Source organism: Sinohyriopsis cumingii, chromosome 6 (assembly GCF_028554795.1).
Source record: "Sinohyriopsis cumingii isolate HCF-2022 chromosome 6, ASM2855479v2, whole genome shotgun sequence".
Classification (NCBI taxonomy): domain Eukaryota; kingdom Metazoa; phylum Mollusca; class Bivalvia; order Unionida; family Unionidae; genus Sinohyriopsis; species Sinohyriopsis cumingii.
This window is the reverse complement of record NC_142966.1, coordinates 53127705-53145144: the sequence shown is the minus strand read 5'-3', so window position 1 is coordinate 53145144 and position 17440 is coordinate 53127705. Positions and strand designations below refer to the sequence as shown.

At 41.3% G+C, this 17440-nt stretch overlaps 1 protein-coding gene across 1 annotated transcript in view; it reads left to right on the top strand.

Annotated features, from left to right (window-relative positions):
- Positions 1-893: 893 nt before the first annotated feature.
- The window catches only part of LOC149796941 (retinol dehydrogenase 16-like), a 34674-nt gene continuing 18127 nt past the window's right edge, over positions 894-17440 (top strand). Inside the window, exon 1 of the mRNA XM_089961623.1 lies at positions 894-1022. The gene's annotated coding sequence lies outside the window, so the exon portion shown is untranslated. The remainder of the gene's footprint in view (positions 1023-17440) is intronic.

The following is a 17440-nucleotide window of genomic DNA, read 5'->3' as shown; positions in this document are numbered from 1 at the left end:
CGTATGTGTTTGTGTGTTTGTGTTTGTGTGTTTGTGTTTGTACCCGCTCACGTACGATTGTGTGGATAGTAGATTATGGATTTGTTTATTGTTTCTTAGCGTATGTGTTTGTGTATTTGTGTTTGTGTGTTTGTGTTTGTGTGTTTGTGTTTGTACCCGCTCATTGAGTCATCCACCCTTGTGTCTTCCATGATGTTTAGGACGGACATGCTCATGTATGTCAGGTCCAAGTGGACTGTTGTTGATAGGACAGATACTAGTCAATGGATGAGGAGAGTTTACATAGAAAGACAAGGATGTCTCAAGAGGGTACTTGTGTATGGACCGGTAGTTAGAAGGAGTTTAAGAAGAAGAAGAAGAAGATGTGACAGATGCCATCTATGTTAATATTAATATTAACATAAACCCAAAGGCCCTTTTCAGGGCCAGCCATATTTCTCGAAAAGAGATAGCCTTTCCATTGCCTACCCCTATTCTAAATTTAAATTTAAATTTAAAAAACTTTTTAAAAAAAAAAAAAATCCCATATTCAATTCCCCTTGTCCCTAGACAAACCCAAACTCTATTCCCATGTTAATTTCCCTTGTCCCTAGACAGACCCAAACTCTATGTTAAATTCCCATTGTCCCTAAAGTGGCCCAGCGTTTTTCTCCATGTTAAATTTCCATTGTCCCTAGAGTTGCCCAGGGGTGTTTTTAATGCTAAGTCCCATTGTCCCTATGGTGGCCCACTTAACTACTAATATACATTATCTCTCTGTTGAAATATGTAGTCTCTGTTGTTTGTTGTACGTCGTATCTGAACAATAAATACCTAGTCCAGATCTAGCGCGTTTAGGACAGCCAATGTTTGATAAAAAAAAATTGTTTGTCGTGTACCGGGAGAGCATACACTTGAACCAGGACTAGGTAAAAACTCGCGTGATATTTATAACTAGGACGATTCGGTTCATAAAGTACTTGCTGTCAGGACACGCTTTGGAATACACATATCTGGGAGAGTTTGTTGACCTCGCATAAAATGTAAGTAAACTTGATAATAAATACTGTCTCTAGAGCTTGGTACGTAACAAACTCACCCGATCAGATCATCTCATTAATATATTTAGAACTCACATATTATAGAACCTAAGACAAAAGTAATATAAGTGTATTTACTGAGTTGAATCAAACTGGGACTGAAATTCGGTCTTGAGATCGTTAAGAAACCCGGTCAATCCGATCCAAGAAACATCATAAAGTTATGCAGATCTTACCCGTAATCAATCTCATCCAACAGCTTCATAATACAAGTCATTTTAACAAGTTTGATTAAATTTTTATCTGAAACATTACTGCATGAATGCCTTCAAACTAAGCAGATTAAAAGTGTAGATGACGTCATTATCATGCATAATCGTACTCAACTGAGATCTAAAGACGTAAGAGTCAATTAACTAATGCTTCAAGGCGATGTTGTTTATTTACTTATCAATGCTGGAAAAAAAAATGAAGAAAAAACATGGAATAAAAAGATTAGTGATTATTGTTCAGATGGGTGACATTAGAAGGCTTTTTAGGATTATATTTAAACTAGGAATGAACTTCCAAGAGACGAATTTCGTGTCAATGCGAAGTGGTTATGTACGCACAGGCGGGCTGGCCGCATGTATGTATGTATGTATGACATGCTTCTAATAATCTGAGAGAAAATGATCTAGGTCGCTACACTGATTGCTTGATTTTCGAACAGTTATACAAGAAATGAAAGGTGTTGACCAGAATGCCCTTTATCTAAGAGACGAACAATATTTAGATCTCCTTTTTGTTACGGTAATATTACGTGTAGTTATCCTCCAAGAGTGGGGCACAAATCAGGCCATTTCATTCGAAAATACTTCTGATCATTGGTAGTCTTCTGTGTTACATTCACTGAAGTAACAAGTCATTATAAGCGGGAATCGAATCGATAATCTATCTCCACACAAAAGAGCACTGACGCGCGTGCCTCGTCAGCTAAATACAACCATATAAACCCATTCATCATACTTCATACATAATTTGGAGGAAAGTTTAAAATAAAATGAATTATGTTCCGAAATTTATCATAGAGCAAAATACAATACATGACACAGATGTGTTATTTTTGCTAAATTATTCTCTAAATCACAAAAAAGAAAGAAAAGTAGTTTACCCCCCCCCCCCGCCAAAGAAAAATCGATATTTATTAAAATGACTGAGGCGCAGAAAACTTACACATATGGGAATACAATGCGTGTCTTAGTTGTGACAATTTCGTTTTATATTATTGTCTAAATCACAACAAAATAAAATATTGCACGATAAAAAATCAATAATTATTAAATTATATATTTCGAGGTTGTCTTATGTTTAGTTTTAATGAAGAACTTCATGGCCTCATGCCGATACGCCTAATAAACGAAATTCCTGTATGTGCCTCTGGTTTAAATTGGGTTTGGGTTATCCCACTTACAGTATAATACTGACGAAAGGAACATTGCATGTAGGTGTCAATGAATTTAGAAGAGTAAAAAGCGGTACAATTAAACTATATACCTATATAAACTATATACTTATATAAAAATTTGAATTGTATGTCATATGATATCTCTGTAACGTATTCAAAGGATGCCTACAAGTCATGATCAACTTGAAAAGGCGAAAGAAAAAAGAAACGAAGGAAGAAAAAAAAGCTGAGAACTAGATGTACAATTTGAAACATTGGACCTGTCAAAACAAGGTTAAGCAAATGACTGCTGACAGGAATAAAGATCGCATTTAGTTCTCAGAACCCACATACTAAAGCTTCCATTAATTTTTGTTCTTCCAAGATGTGCTGAAACTACTGTGAATCCTGCAAATGTGCATCTCGGAATAGGCACTTTACCATGTACGGGACAGGTATAGATACGGGAGTCTAATGCGATCAAGCTATATCTTTATGGGTTCGAGCCTCGAGCTTGGATAATGTGGGGATATGAGAAAGATTGTCAGTAGTTTCCTGCTGGTCAGTCGTTCTTTCACGGCTGCCATGTGTAGCCTATCATGTGCTCAAAGAACACGGTACACGTAACACCCACAAACCACCACTGCCACATTATCATTGAAATGATTTCATAATTTAAGTTTACCGAATCCAATATTTATAAAATGTAAAAGGTAAACTACACTTTAGAGGCGAGGTAAAAAGTCAAAGTCTATGGAACTAATTTTTCAATTATTGGTTTCACGTGAGAAGAACACTGCCTCTAATTTCCATTCAATCGTTTTTATTAACTTTATATTTGCATCACACTTGAACAAGGGCATATCCGTACTGAGACCACGATCATTAAGTCTTACGACAAGTTTACTGGATGTAAAGCTGCCTTTAAGAAACAAAATCAAAGCACTTGTATTCCCTTAGACAAAAAGGAAAGGTTCTATGTTGATCTAAATTCCCCCCATATATATATATATATATATATATATATATATATATATATATATATATATATATATATATATATATATAGAGAGAGAGAGAGAGAGAGAGAGAGAGAGAGAGAGAGAGGTAAAATATATGGAGAGAAAAAAATTAAGACTGTATCTAACTAACTTTAAGGACCATATTAGTTCTCCAGCATCAGTTACAAAGAAACTTAAATATAAGTCATTTGTTGAGAATATAAGATATCAGAACATACTCATTAACACACACACACACACACACACACACACACGCACACACACACACACACACACCTGCATGATTCATATGCGCGCGTACACTATAAATAATTTATCTAATCATCTAATGTCCACACGTAACGAGACTCTAAGAGACGCAACCCAAACATCTAAAACAAAAATTCATTCGTATTTCAAATTACTGCAGAGGTATGCCTTAGATATACAGAGAATTCTCCATACTTAAAAATTAGGTAGGGAACATGTTACGAAACTAATCCATGCTTCATAAAATCTCGTGAATACTGTAAATTAAGACGTCTACTTCTAGAAACTTGGTAATTACTTGATTTTAGAAGCATTTTCTCAATCGTAACTCTCAATGATCAATAAATTATCACATTTAACGGAAACGTAAATACAATTAGCACTGGGTTTATGATGCTACTGTCCTTGCAAATTTGTTCTAAAATTTTGTTTGGTTTACGATCGTAATTTTCAAACATTATTTTAGGCAACGAAAATTAAGATTTTACTTTTAAGATAAAGCATTCCACCTGCTGCCTGTCTATGAAGGACAAACGGTGCTAATGATATGGAAAAATAGGGAACCAGCCTGGAAATGAGTGAACATAAAATAGAGTATATATGGGTTTGGCTGACCAGGATTGGTTAATAATGTAAGTTATGTTTTAGGAAAAAGAATATTTTAAGATGCTTATGCTAGTTGCAAGTAAAAATAAAATAGAGACGTTGTTTTATTGATTGAATTTCAATCCTTTAACAGTCTTGAGCTTGGAATAATCATTACTAAAATTAGCACCTAACAGTAGTTAATGGGGATCTTATAGGGTCTATGGGATTTATCATTACAAACACCCTTGGGAACATATAGGGTCTATGTAAATTTAACATGGAGAAAAATCGTGGGAACATATAGGGTCTATGGGAATTAACATGGCCAAAAACCCTGGGACAATATAGGGTCTATGTAAATTTAACATGGACATAAACCCTTGGGACTGTATAGGGTCTATGTAAAATTGAAACAGGGAGGGTCTCTATTTTTTTTTTTAAAAAAATAAAAAAAATAAAATAAAAAAAGGGGTAGGCAATTCAAAGACTATTTCTTTTCGAGAAATATGGCTGGCCCTGAAAAGGGCCTTTGGGTTTTCTTCTTCTTCTTCTTCTTCTTCTAATTTCTTCTTTTCCTCCACCAAGTTCTTATTTTATCTCCTACACTCTTCTTCTCTTTCTTTTTTTTTCTTCTCCTCCTCTTCTTTCTTCTTCTCTTCCTCCTCTTCTTTCTTCCTCTTTTCATTTTCTTCTTCTTTTTCAATCTTTTCGTTCCATTTGCTTATTCTTATTCTTTCCTCTTCATCCTCCTTCTCCTCCTTGATCTCTTTCATGACACCACTAATCTTGTCCTTTGCTTTCCTTAAGTTATTAATTTCCATCTTCACACGATGGGGACTATAGGAATAATGGTCTTCAACCAGTCTTAATAGCATCTGTTCCATTATTCCTAAGTTGTCTAAAACGTCTTGCAAGGTTTGAATTTTGTCGATTTGGTTTGACGCCATCTTCTTTTTATTCTTTGCAGAATGGTTTGAACAACGAACACTGTGAGTTCTTATAGTGAAAGCGCGGACGTGAAGGAAAACATCCCCCTAAAAACATAAAATGGATCTTACCTAGATCATGACCCAACAACGCGCGTACGTGAAGGAAAACATCCCCACTTTTCTCATTTCATATAATATAACCCAAACTATACTCTCCACATACGCTAAGAAACAATAAAGAAACCCATAATCTACTATTCACACAAACTTACTTTATTAGTTACTAACACAAACACAAACACACAATCACATACACTTCCACTATTAATAAAGAGTTAGTGTTTATATTCACACTACTCTACCTACACACATTGGCAAATCGATCGTTATTTCTTTTCTAGAGTATTGGGTAGCCCTGAAAAGGGCTGTTTTGTTTGGAACTTCATGGACACCTGGTTAATGGTGGCACCTTCCAGGCCTGGCGCCACATACACATCTTATCCCCCAGTTACTTTTTACCTTTTGGGGGCAGAGAGCAGAGTCAGGATATGTCGCTTCAGAATCCCAATTTTCGCTCTCTGGGATTTTGAAATTTCTTCTCTCCTTTTCCTCCTCCTCTTCTTTGTTTCTTCTTTCCTCTTTATATCTTCTTTCTTCTTCTTCTTTATATCTTCTCTCCTCCTCTTCTTTGTTTCTTCTTTCCTCCTCTCTTATCCTTCCCTCCTCGACAATGGCTTCCGCGGCCAGTTCATTTAATATGCGCCTGGCATATTCCAGATGCACATGAAGCTCCAACAGTTTCTCAAGTCTCGTGTTCATTTTTTGGTGTTGATCAATCAACAAGGGTAGCTGGACTGCCGAACGAGTTTCAATTTATACTGAAAGCGCGGACGTGAAGGAAAACATCCCCCTAATAACATAAAATTCATCTTACCTAGATCATGACCAAAAAAAACAACAACGCGCGGACCTAAAAGAAACACTCACTCACTTTTTATGCTACCCATCACTATTTTAAAATTTTTTTATAAATCACTTCAATAGACTATCCACATACGCAAAGCAATTCAATCTAACTCCAAATATACACCTCAAACACTAAGAAAAGATATCATTTTAATCTACTATCCACACCAACTTACTTTGAGCTCTTACTAACACAAACACACCAACACATACCCTCACATTTTTAAAAAGAGTTAGTGTTTATTTTCACACTACTCTACCTACACACACATTGGCAAATCGATCGTTACTTCTTTTCTAGAGTATTGGGGTAGCCCTGAAAAGGGCTGTTTTTTTGTTTGCTATGGCATTCTTTTTTGGTTTCTAAGAATGCGATGTCCTCTGAGGATAGACTTTCTGGCGATAGGTCTGCTTCTTCGGAAAGAGAAGAAGAACTCTTTGGTGTCGATACGGCAATCGACAAAGCCTCTGTCAGCTTCAGGTTGCTGCTGCTGTTGCTGTTGTTGCTGCTGTTGCTGCTGTCTCTGAAGTCTGTACTTCTCCGTCCATTCTTCTTTTTCCCTGTTCACTTCTTCTCTGAAGAGCTCTTCTATCAGGTCTTCAGTGATTTTTAACATTCTCACATTCTCTATTTCTTCTGGCTTCGGTATCAGACTGTGTCTGACCCTATGCAAATTCACGTAGGCTTCGTTGAGCTTAGCTAGTTTGGAGCACATCTTCTTAGGAGGATGAGTCGACAATGGATGGTTAGACTGGAAACAACCCCGGTTCTTAAAGTGAAAGCGCGGACGTGAAGGAAAACATCCCCCACACGGTTTTCGAGTCGCAACGTTCAGTGAGTGTCATGAGAGGGATAGTAAGAAATGAAAGAGCATCAATCCAACATTCTTATAGCTAAACAAAGCACAAAGGCATTTTTTTCAAAACACAACATTTTTTATTCAAAAATCACTTAACACTAACCAACAACAACTCTAACATTTTTAACAATAATCCAACACTATAACATCAAACCATTTTTTTCAAATCACTAACATTTTTTTCTCAGTTCACAATCTACTTTAAACAGGGCTGACAACGTTGTGAATGAAATTGTGATTTCCACTGTTGGAAATCATTAGGCCATTGATGGACACTACGTTTCCTAGCTTGAGACAAAAGATAAGCATAATGGTCACAAAACCATCGATCTACTTTCACATCGTTTCTAGCAGAAGAACGAGGATCGAAATGAGTCACTAAATGTTCTAAGGAATAGCCCAGGCTGCGATGATGCAGAAAATACACACAGTACTGTCCACACACCAAGGAATCTGTGCCTTGTAATTTCACGTTATTGAATCGGGTGGTTTGAGCATTTCTTCTCATAAAGTCGATGATATCGTCTTCCAAAGGGGGCAATCCGTACGAATCGAAATATTCCACACATCCTTCTTGAGGAAAGTAGACGGCTACCCAGTGGGTTCCTGGGAGATGACTGTCGTCCGTGTTGATCACGTAAGCTTGATGGTCTTTAGGTTTGCGATGAGGGAGTTCATCTTTAGCACAGACGACAGGATTCCAAGAAGCCGTATACGAACTGTGGTTCAAAAGGTAATAAAGTTCCCAGGTATCCATTGTTTTGTGTTTGTTTTTCTTCTTCACAGGTAATAATACGTCGTCAATTCGATCCTGACTTTTTGCTTGAAAATGTCTGACGAATAAACGGTTATTCGTTCTGTTTCCTCACTCTGATTCAGGAGAGCTTCGATACGATGGATCTCTTGAGTGGTTAATGGTGGACAAGAATGTTCACGCAAGTCTTTATACCACTGGTGCAACACGTCTTTGTTCGAGATGAGGCTCCAAGCTTCGTCCAGATACTCGTCCAATTTTTCTTCTTGACTCAACATCAGGCATTTATCGTGTTGAATTTGACTGGGATGATCGTTTTGACATCCATAACAATTTTTCTTGATCAATTCCGTCATTTTGTCGACCAAGTGTTTGGCAAAACAGGAGACTAAATGGGCTTCTTGTTCTGGCCATCTTGACTTCATCATGATCACTTCTTCCACAGTCTCCTCACATTTCATGTCCAAAGTTTCTCCACTAGGTAAAGAGGGATAGCAGTCTTCCATGGCTTCTAATAATCTAGAATGACTTCTCTCAAACTGTTGATTTCTATGGTATTATCGAATTCTGCATACAGGATGACGTTCACCGTTTCATCAGGGGTTCGGTCTTTAAACTGAATTTCCACACGAATCTGGCCAGATTTTATAGGGTGGAAATGTCCCTCGCCGCTGCCTTGGTCAGGAGTGAAATCGAAAGCCCACAAAGCATAGCCTCCTGTGTAATCCTCGTACGTAATACCGTGACTGGTGTTGGTTCCTAACTGGCCGGTGGCTTCGTACAGGGACAAGTACGATCTCAAGTAATTTTTGTTGGCAAAGTCAGGTTCGAAAGGTCGGGTACACAAGGTCTTGCCATCGCGACTGACTTCGATTTTGGACACGCCAAAGTGATGAAAGTTAAAAGGATTTTTACCTAAATCTCCGTTGAAGGCTGTATTCTCGACGATACCAATGATCAAACGTTTGGGTAACTGTCCTTGGAACAAATGATCTTCGATCATGGATCGCTGTCCCTTGGGAATGGTGAACGTTTTCACTTCCACGCGTCGTATGGGATACTTGGCGGTCGTTCTGCTCAATGTTTGACTGATGTCGTTACCCACTTTAGGTAACACTTCTACGCGTCGTACGTAGAGCCTGGCTTCCTCGATGACAGTTTTGCAAGCAGTTTTACCTATCAAATGGAAAGCGGTACTGCTACGATTCAGTCTCAGGCGGACATTCACCCCGTTTAGCAAATATTTCTCTTGTAACCACATGTCCAAATGCAAACGATCCATCAGTTCTAAACTTTTGTCGACTCCCATGATTCTCTTTCTTCGTTCTGTAAATCCCTCATTGTATGGTTTATCTTTATCATTTGTAATAATTTCGAATTCTTCAAACTGGCCTGCTTCGTCAGCTTCCCATAGCACACAGGCATTGAGATGAGTGTTCTTGGCATCTATTCCGTACGTCAAGAGATTTTCCAGGTACGCTCGATAAGGGTAAGTATCCATGCTGCTGCTGACCAGATTGTTGTTCAAGTACAAGTCCACTCCGCTAAACAAGGAATGCATGAAATTGTTGACGGGAGCTATTACCTCATCGCCATCTAGGGTCGAATTGTCCTCATCGACAACTTTGACTTTCAAGTACAAGTAACTGCTATTCAGATCGATGTAATCTTCGGGCTGTCCTTTGATTTCAAACTCGATGGGAGCTGAGGCTGTCAATGAGGAGACGGGGTGAAATTCCACCCATTGGGATTCTTGCATCGTCATCATGGTAGGGGGCATGGCAAACAGATCCAGTTCCGTCTTGGAACAAGCGCAAGATTCTCGGTGCATCATTTTTTTGTCTCTTTTCTCAATAATCGAAAACGTCTAAGTCTCGAACGGTTCTTCTTTTCTTGACCTTTCTCGCTTGAAGTCTGGTGAAAGGGTGTTTTCTTCTTCGTCGTCTCTTTCTGCCTTGTCCTTGCTGAATGCTTGACTCGGTAGCGTGCAGGGCATTTATAGGTGTGTCTCGTCGGCCTAAAATGTCTTTGCCCGTTTGCAGCAAGACATTTTTGCCTGCCCTCATGAAGGCTTCTTTAGGGTTTTGTTTGTCGATGATGACATTTTGGAGAAATTCTTTGCCTTGCGTCAGTGCCGCATCTTTCAAGGCGTGCAATCCGCGTGTCACCATCGGTTTCAACACCGGGGCCACCGAACGAAAGGCCGATTTTAACATGTCTCCTAAACCGTGTCCTCGCTGCTGAGCCACCCCTCGGTACACTGGATACATGACTTAAGAGTCGTGAGAGAACCGTTTTCGAAAATGGAGTTTCACCGTGACTTTTCCTTTGGTGAATGGAATATTTTGTCCCAGATCTCCTTTTATAGTAATGTTGACCGTGTCCAAATACGACTTGCTGACCGGCAAATAGTGAGGATGGACAAATTCGCGGTGGACGTGGTAAGTGTTTCCACCTTCCTCGTCAGCGTTCGTGGTAGAATCCACTTTGAAAGGAATGACACGCAGTAATGGCACAGAGGTGTGTCCCACCACGTTATACTCCACCGCATCGGAGTACACGAACATTAAATTCATTCCTTGGTTCAGTTCTACCGGTTTTCCAAAAGCTTTGTAAAAATCCATATTACTGTTGATCTTGGGGCTCCAATTGTTTGTGACCATTGTTGAATGTCCACCCAAAATTTCAAACAAACTACCATTGAACCTGAAGGACAATGTGTCCGTATCTGGAAATTTCATCAGTAAGCGACGAGCCGCTTTATGGTACTCCAGGGTGACACGTTTAGGATGTTTGTTCAGGGCTTTGCCAAAGGCGAACTCGAACCTGTCCGCAATAGTGTCCACCAAATGTTGGCCACTAAAATAAAACCCTGCTGGAATTTTCACGGTGTAGATTTTGAAGGCTGGTTTGCTGGCTGGTCTTGTGATCCCTGAAAACCCGATGTCAGTCATGGCTTCTTGTAATTGTTGGTTCAGGATTTCCACCTCAAAAAAGTTTTGTTTTTCGGTGATGTTTTGGATTTGTGTAGGGTGAATCATTTCTACTAAAGCCACTTCCCAATGGGCTTCGTGATCTAAGGGGATGGCTTGAGGTAATTTGGCCGTGTAACAGCACAACGTGTTGTGGGGAAACACCTCCATGGAACTGTCACTGGGTAAAGTTAAGTAAAATTGGTTTTGGTGACTCATAATTCCAGAGTTCTGTGGTTGTCCGAGGGGATATTACTGGACGTCAGAGGTGTGTCTCCGCCCAAAATGGGGTTCTGGTTGTGGTTGTTGGAGTGGTGACTGGCACTGGCACTGGACACAACGTTCCCGTTCGAGGAGAATTTCAGGGAGGGATTGGGAAGCAGGTAACCGATGCAACTGCTCAATAAAATGGTCCACAATTGTTTGTCTCCTTGTTGCAAACTCAAATTGGCGATGGCTGCCCCGATGACACAATACACCACGAAGATTTGACAGAAAAAGACGATTTGCGTTTTAGGCACACGTTCTCCACACCACACCCACAAGGGTTGTTTTTGTAAATCTTGCACAGAAGAACTAGGTGAAGGAGGATTGGTCGACGTAGCTGCGTCTGCTGTGTGAAAGGGCATGATGGTCACTTCTTTTTATAGTCGATGACTTGCGAAGCGTCGATCCAAGAATCGAAACTGGGTGGATATCCTTTCCAACGTACTTTGACTTCTTTGACACGTCGTTTGCCCACTTTACGGGTTCTGCGTTCGAGAATGCTTTCGATGTCGTACACGTCGTCTTCTTTTTTGGTGACACGTTGTAACTCGGGCAAATAAAACGTTCCTTTGAGTACTTCTCCGTTCATGTCTTCCAATTTATAGACGGCAGGATGACGGCCATGTACTCGTCCAGTGACGCGAAACAGTTCGGTCGTCCAGTTAGGTAAGTAACCTTTGTCGAAAGTGCGTTTGGTTTTGCCAATGCGCACCCAATCTCCTACGGTCAACTCTCCACTTTTCTTGGGGACAGCCCTCGTCGGGGACGTACCGAACAGACGCTCAAACACCAACACTTCATTGTCGGGAGTCACGTCTTGCGGGGCACGTCCGATGCTTCGATGGTAAGATTGGTTGTACGCTTGCACCAGATGCGGTAAGATGTCGATGTACTTCAGAGTGCGGTGATGCGTAAAATATTTCCACATGCGTTCTTTCAAAGTGCGTTGAAAACGTTCCACGATGCTGGCTTTGGTTTCGGGATTCTCGGTGGTAAAAAAATGAATGTCACGTTTCTTTAATTCTTTTTGGAAAGCTTGGTTCAGAAATTCGGTGCCTTTGTCCGTTTGCCATCGAAGAGGGTGACGACCGCTTTGTTTCAACACCCGTTGCAGGGCTCGCACTAACTCGCTGCTCGATTTGGAAGTCAAGGGCACGACCCAGGCAAATTTGGAAAAGACGTCGATGACACAAAACAAATATTTGTAGCCACGATTGTAGCTGGCCAAATGAGAGACATCGGCTAAATCGGCTTGCCATTGATGATCGATGCCTTCCACTCGGGTACGACTTCTGGCAAACTTGCGTCGAATGGGTTTGTGTAAAGTGTAGGTAGCTTGTTCTTGTAACCATCGTTGCACTTCAGGTAAACGGAGACTTTTCAGTCGAGTTTTGGCAGCACGATACAATTTTTGAACTCCTGCGTAACCTGCAGGATGCGAGGGATCGTAGTAAATGCTGGCTAAGACTTTTTCCATTTTTTTGTGTTGGTGTGTTAATAAGTCACCCACTCTTCGGTGATGCTACTTTGGGTGGGTCGAAAGGGTGGTTTGGAAACGGATTTACGTGTCCGATGGGCTACGGGAGTAGAAGTCGAAGGTAGTGGTGGTGGAGGTGGAGGTGGCAATGGAATGGCTTTGGTTTTCTTTTCTTTTTTCACTTCTGGTTTCCCTTCTTTCTTTTTCACTTCTGTCGAAGGAGGCGTGGACATCATCTTTTTAACCCAAGCTTTCATTTCTTCTCGTTGGGGTGTGGGGGACGGGGTCAACAAGGATGCTGCAATCTTACTCGAAATGGGAGCTGCTGACGGTGTTTGAAACACTTCGCGCATCTCTTCTTCCTCAGGTCTTTGTGGGGTAGCATCTCTGGTGACCCATGGGGATGGTAGTGGTGGTGGTAATGATGATGATGGTGCTGGACTTTTCATCAAGGTCTTAAAATCTTTCAGAGTGGGTAAAGCTGTTTCGTCTAAAGCTTTCTGGTGAAAGAGTTGCAGTCGTTGCAAGAGTTGACCGTACTTTTGCGATTTTTCTGTTTCGGACAAATCTTGGCGATCCATCAAGGATTGCAATTCGTGTTGTAACTGGGACATCTCGCTCAAATGGGGATTGGGAGGTAAATGCGGGGTGCGTTGTTCTTGCCATCGATGGTATTCCATCCATCGTTTGTAAGGCACTAAAGCTAGTTTTCGTCCTTCCATGGGTTGTCAGGGGTCGATTCTGAGATCTTGGGACTTCCGAGGGCCTTTTTATCTTGCTCCCACCAGTCCTCCCAACATGGTTCCCAAGACTCCTTTCAGTATGGGGCCTAACAAGAGAGGCAAAATGCCTCCACGTTGGACCAACATCTTCTTTTTTTGACGAATGGGAATTTTCTTTCGAACCATTTGGCGAAGAACGTGACGATGTTTGCCTAAGCATTGTTTCTGGTGTTTGGACAAAGGGATCGTGCCTTTCAAAACGTTCAAACAACATTCGCACACGGTATCGATGACCTCTTTGGAGGCCGTTTGAATGAGTTTTTTTCGTAGGGGTGAAGAAGCTTTGGACAGGACAGATAACAGGTCCCCATGTTTAGCTAAACGTGGTGGCAGTCCTTTTCTTTTCTTTCCTTGGGGTTTTCTGGAGGGTGACATTTTTGCTTGTGGGTTCCGGGACATTCACCGAACAGACACTAACGTCGATGACTTAACGCACACCCTTTTATCTTTTTTTGGGACTATCGCTTTGTCATAAAGGTGACAATGTTTTTCCCAAAATCACCAAGGAATCCTCCCCTTTGTTGACGCCTCTTTTTCTTGGAACGACTGTGTCTTTTCTTAGGGTAATGTCGATGCTTGGCTAAGCGCTTTGTCGGATGACGCGTCTGCCTTTGTCTCTTTCTTTTGTGGCTTCTTGGAGGTGACATCTTTTACAAGTTCACTGATACCCCGACTTGGTCACAGGCTCTTTTTATACTGGAACGCGTCGCCACTGATTGTCTTTACGTTTTATCAGTTTGAGGACAGGCATGACACGTCGTGCAGGGGTACGCAACGGACTAAATCGAGCCAGTTCTTGCTTGGACAAATCCAGTAAACTTTGTAACATGCCCGATCTTTCTTGGACTTTGATTTTGGGAGAAGGTACTTTGTGAGCAGCAGCCACTGCCACTAAATTGGAGGGTCCTGCCACTGGGGAAGTTCTTTTGGGGGTCATCAACGGAGATGTTCTTGGTGTGATCAACGTCTCCAAGTACTCTTCAGTTCTGGGTGTCATCAACGGAGAAGTGGATGAACGTGAGGATGCCGGAGACGCAGTCACTGCCGTGGCAGGTCGTGGTTTGCGAGTGTAAGGTTGCGTCCTGGCCGAAGTGCCTCTCTTGCGACTAGTTTTCTTCTGTGGACTTTTCTTTTTCTGGGGACTTTTTCTCTGTTTCTTTTTCTGGGGGCTTCTTTTCTTTTTCCGGGGTGGTGTCTGGTAAGAGGAGGGTCCTGCCACTGGAGAAGTTATTCTTCTTGGGGACCTGGTCTTTTTCTTTTTCTTCTTGGGGCTTCGTTGGACTTTTGTCTTGGGGATAACTTTGGGGGCATTAGGATCCCATCTTAAGAGTGAGCGAATGATGACCCCTCCTAGAGTACCGCTCCCTCCAGGTTTCAAAATGATTTGTTTTTTGGTTTGAGTGTCGATGCGGGGATCGGCCAGTTGGACCAAAGCGACTTTGTTTCGATCGAAAAAGCGTTTGGTTTGATGAGGAATCTGAATGATTCCTTGGAGTAATTGACGTGCCGTCACCGTGAACCATCGTAAGACTTCTTTGAGACTAGCTTCTAAGACACGGGCTCGTGTTTGTGGATCTTTTTCTCGACTGATGCCATACAAAGCACGAATCAATTTGACGGGAAGATGCGACTGAAGGGACGTCATGTTCACACTGTGTGAGACAGACGAAAAAGGGTCTGAGGTTTTTATAGATTTTTTGATGGGGAGTGAAATGAAGTCGAGGACGGAGACGTGTACAGGACAGGCCCTCCGTCTTGGCACCAGTGGTGAAACAAGTGGGTACGAAATCGCAAATCCTCGGGGGTCGTAGGTTTCAAATCGACGAGTAAATAGGCGTGTGGCGTTTGAGTGGCATCGTCGTACGCCTGAGTCAGCCAAGGCGTTCCTAACTGTTTGGCTAAGACTTGCACTTGCGATTTATCTCGAGGGCTTTTAAACAAGACCACGTAATGCGCATTGAGACTGATGGTGCGATGGGCTTTACTTTGTTGAAACAAATTTTGGGTGATGTAAATGACACTGGCATTACGGTGATGCCCTTTGCGCGTGAACCACAATTTAATTTCTTCTTCGTCTTCTCCTAACATGTCGTCAAAAATGACCAAATGGGTTTGACGGGAGTCAGAGACGATGCCGTCGTCTTCTTTAGGAATGCCTTCCACAAACACGATGGAATCGCCTTGACCCTCTCGCAAGAGGCTGTACGCCGATTGCCACTCTTTGTAACACCACACGATCCGTTGAGGTGGCCGATCGATCAAATGATGTTTATGTTCGATCAAACGTTTGACGAATTCGGTTTTGCCTGAACCGCTAGGTCCAGCAATGAGCATGTTAAAGGGATGGCGAAGATACAAAGCCTCCCAACTGGCACGATCTAAGTGTTCGTCGATGACTTTGACAGTAGAGGAAGAGGGAGCAGAGACAGCAGAGGTAGCCATGGTGTGAGAAATGTCACTTGTGACACGAAAACGAACAAGACAAGAGTTTATATACTTTTTCAGAACACGTTTATTGAATGTTTTTTTTCAAACATGAATACGAAAGACAAAAATACATAAAAGCCAAAGGCTTAAGTACAAGGATAAAAGGCACATGATAACGATGAACGTGGAATAAACACAAGTGTCTGTACAACAATCACATCTTTTGGGTAATGTTCTAACCAGTTCAACAGGGTGTAAGGTCACACAAGTGTCCTCCCGAAAGGGTCTTTCAGGTCTGTCCACGACAGTCCTGTCCTGGGTGACGGGTTCTTCTGGAACCGTCACTAACACGGGTTGAAAAGTAACTTTTTTCCTTGAACAACTCTCGTGCATACTGGGCCACTTCTTGGGTCCAAGCCTCAAAATCCCATTCTTTCCAGGCACGGACATCTGTCCAATGGGGATGTAAGTCACAAGCTACACACACATCGTCATACACGTCTTGGGTAGCTAAAAGTTGACGAATCTTTTTTTCCTGTTGAGGTCGAGAAGTATCCAGATGAAAACGCAAGGCTTTGAGCAAAAGGAGTTTTTCGTGACCATTTAAGGCCATGGAGGTGGTAAGTACTGATCGTAAAGAGTCCACAAAGAATCGGCTGGTAAACGAAATCCCAAAAAACAAGTCACTAAGACACACACCACTTGTCGTCCCAAATTGAATGGATACAGTTCTTGTAATAATCGATGGTAATGATCCACGGTTTGAATATGGTCATTGAGTTCCTTCCATGGAATCTGTTGGATGACATGTGACATAAGTCGTGGCATGGCAGCCTGTTTTTATAGTCTCTTTGTTTCGGAAACAATACACGTACTTTCTAGCCAGAGATCTTCGTTCTCCAGTAGGGAATCTAAATCTTGCATACTGTAACCGAAACTTCAGAGTTCGTTTAGAAGTTTCCTCTTCCTCTAAGTAGATTCCACGTAAAATATGTTGATAATCCTTTAACTTGTCTTCCTCAATGTATTGCTGTAGGTGAATCTCGAAGTAACCAAAATAATGAACATTTCGATCATTCACTAACTCAAAGTGTTGAACAAGGTCTGACCACTGAAACAATTTCTGACGAATCAGTTCTCTTATACCATTCAGGTACCAGTGGTTAAAGATCTGGTGACGTAACGGATGCAATTGTTCTTTACGTTTGACTTGTATTTTCACCAGCTCTCGGTAAATGCGTTCTCTCAACTCCACAGGCAAAGCACGAATGTTCTCTAGCAAAGTATCCATGAATAGGTCATACTAAATCCTCTTTGGTCTGACACAAGAAATGTACTCTTTGCACAAACATGGTTTCACTTCAGTGTCAAATTTAAATCGTTGAGTCACTAATCTACACATTACAATTCGTTCAGAAGTTTCCTCTTTCACTGAGTTGACATTGTGTTCAAGATGTTGGCAATTCGTTAACTCTTCCTCTGGAATTCGATGCAGTACGTTTACAATGATGTAGGTAGAATCGTCCATACCAAACCAATCCTTTTTAAAACTAGAGGATCGTTGATCAATGTCTGTCCGATGGAACACTTTCAATTGAATCAATCCTTGTATAGCCTTCAGGTACCAGTGGTTCAAACACCGGTGACGTAACGGATGCAATTGTTCTTTACGTTTCACTTGTATTTTGACCAGCTCTCGGTA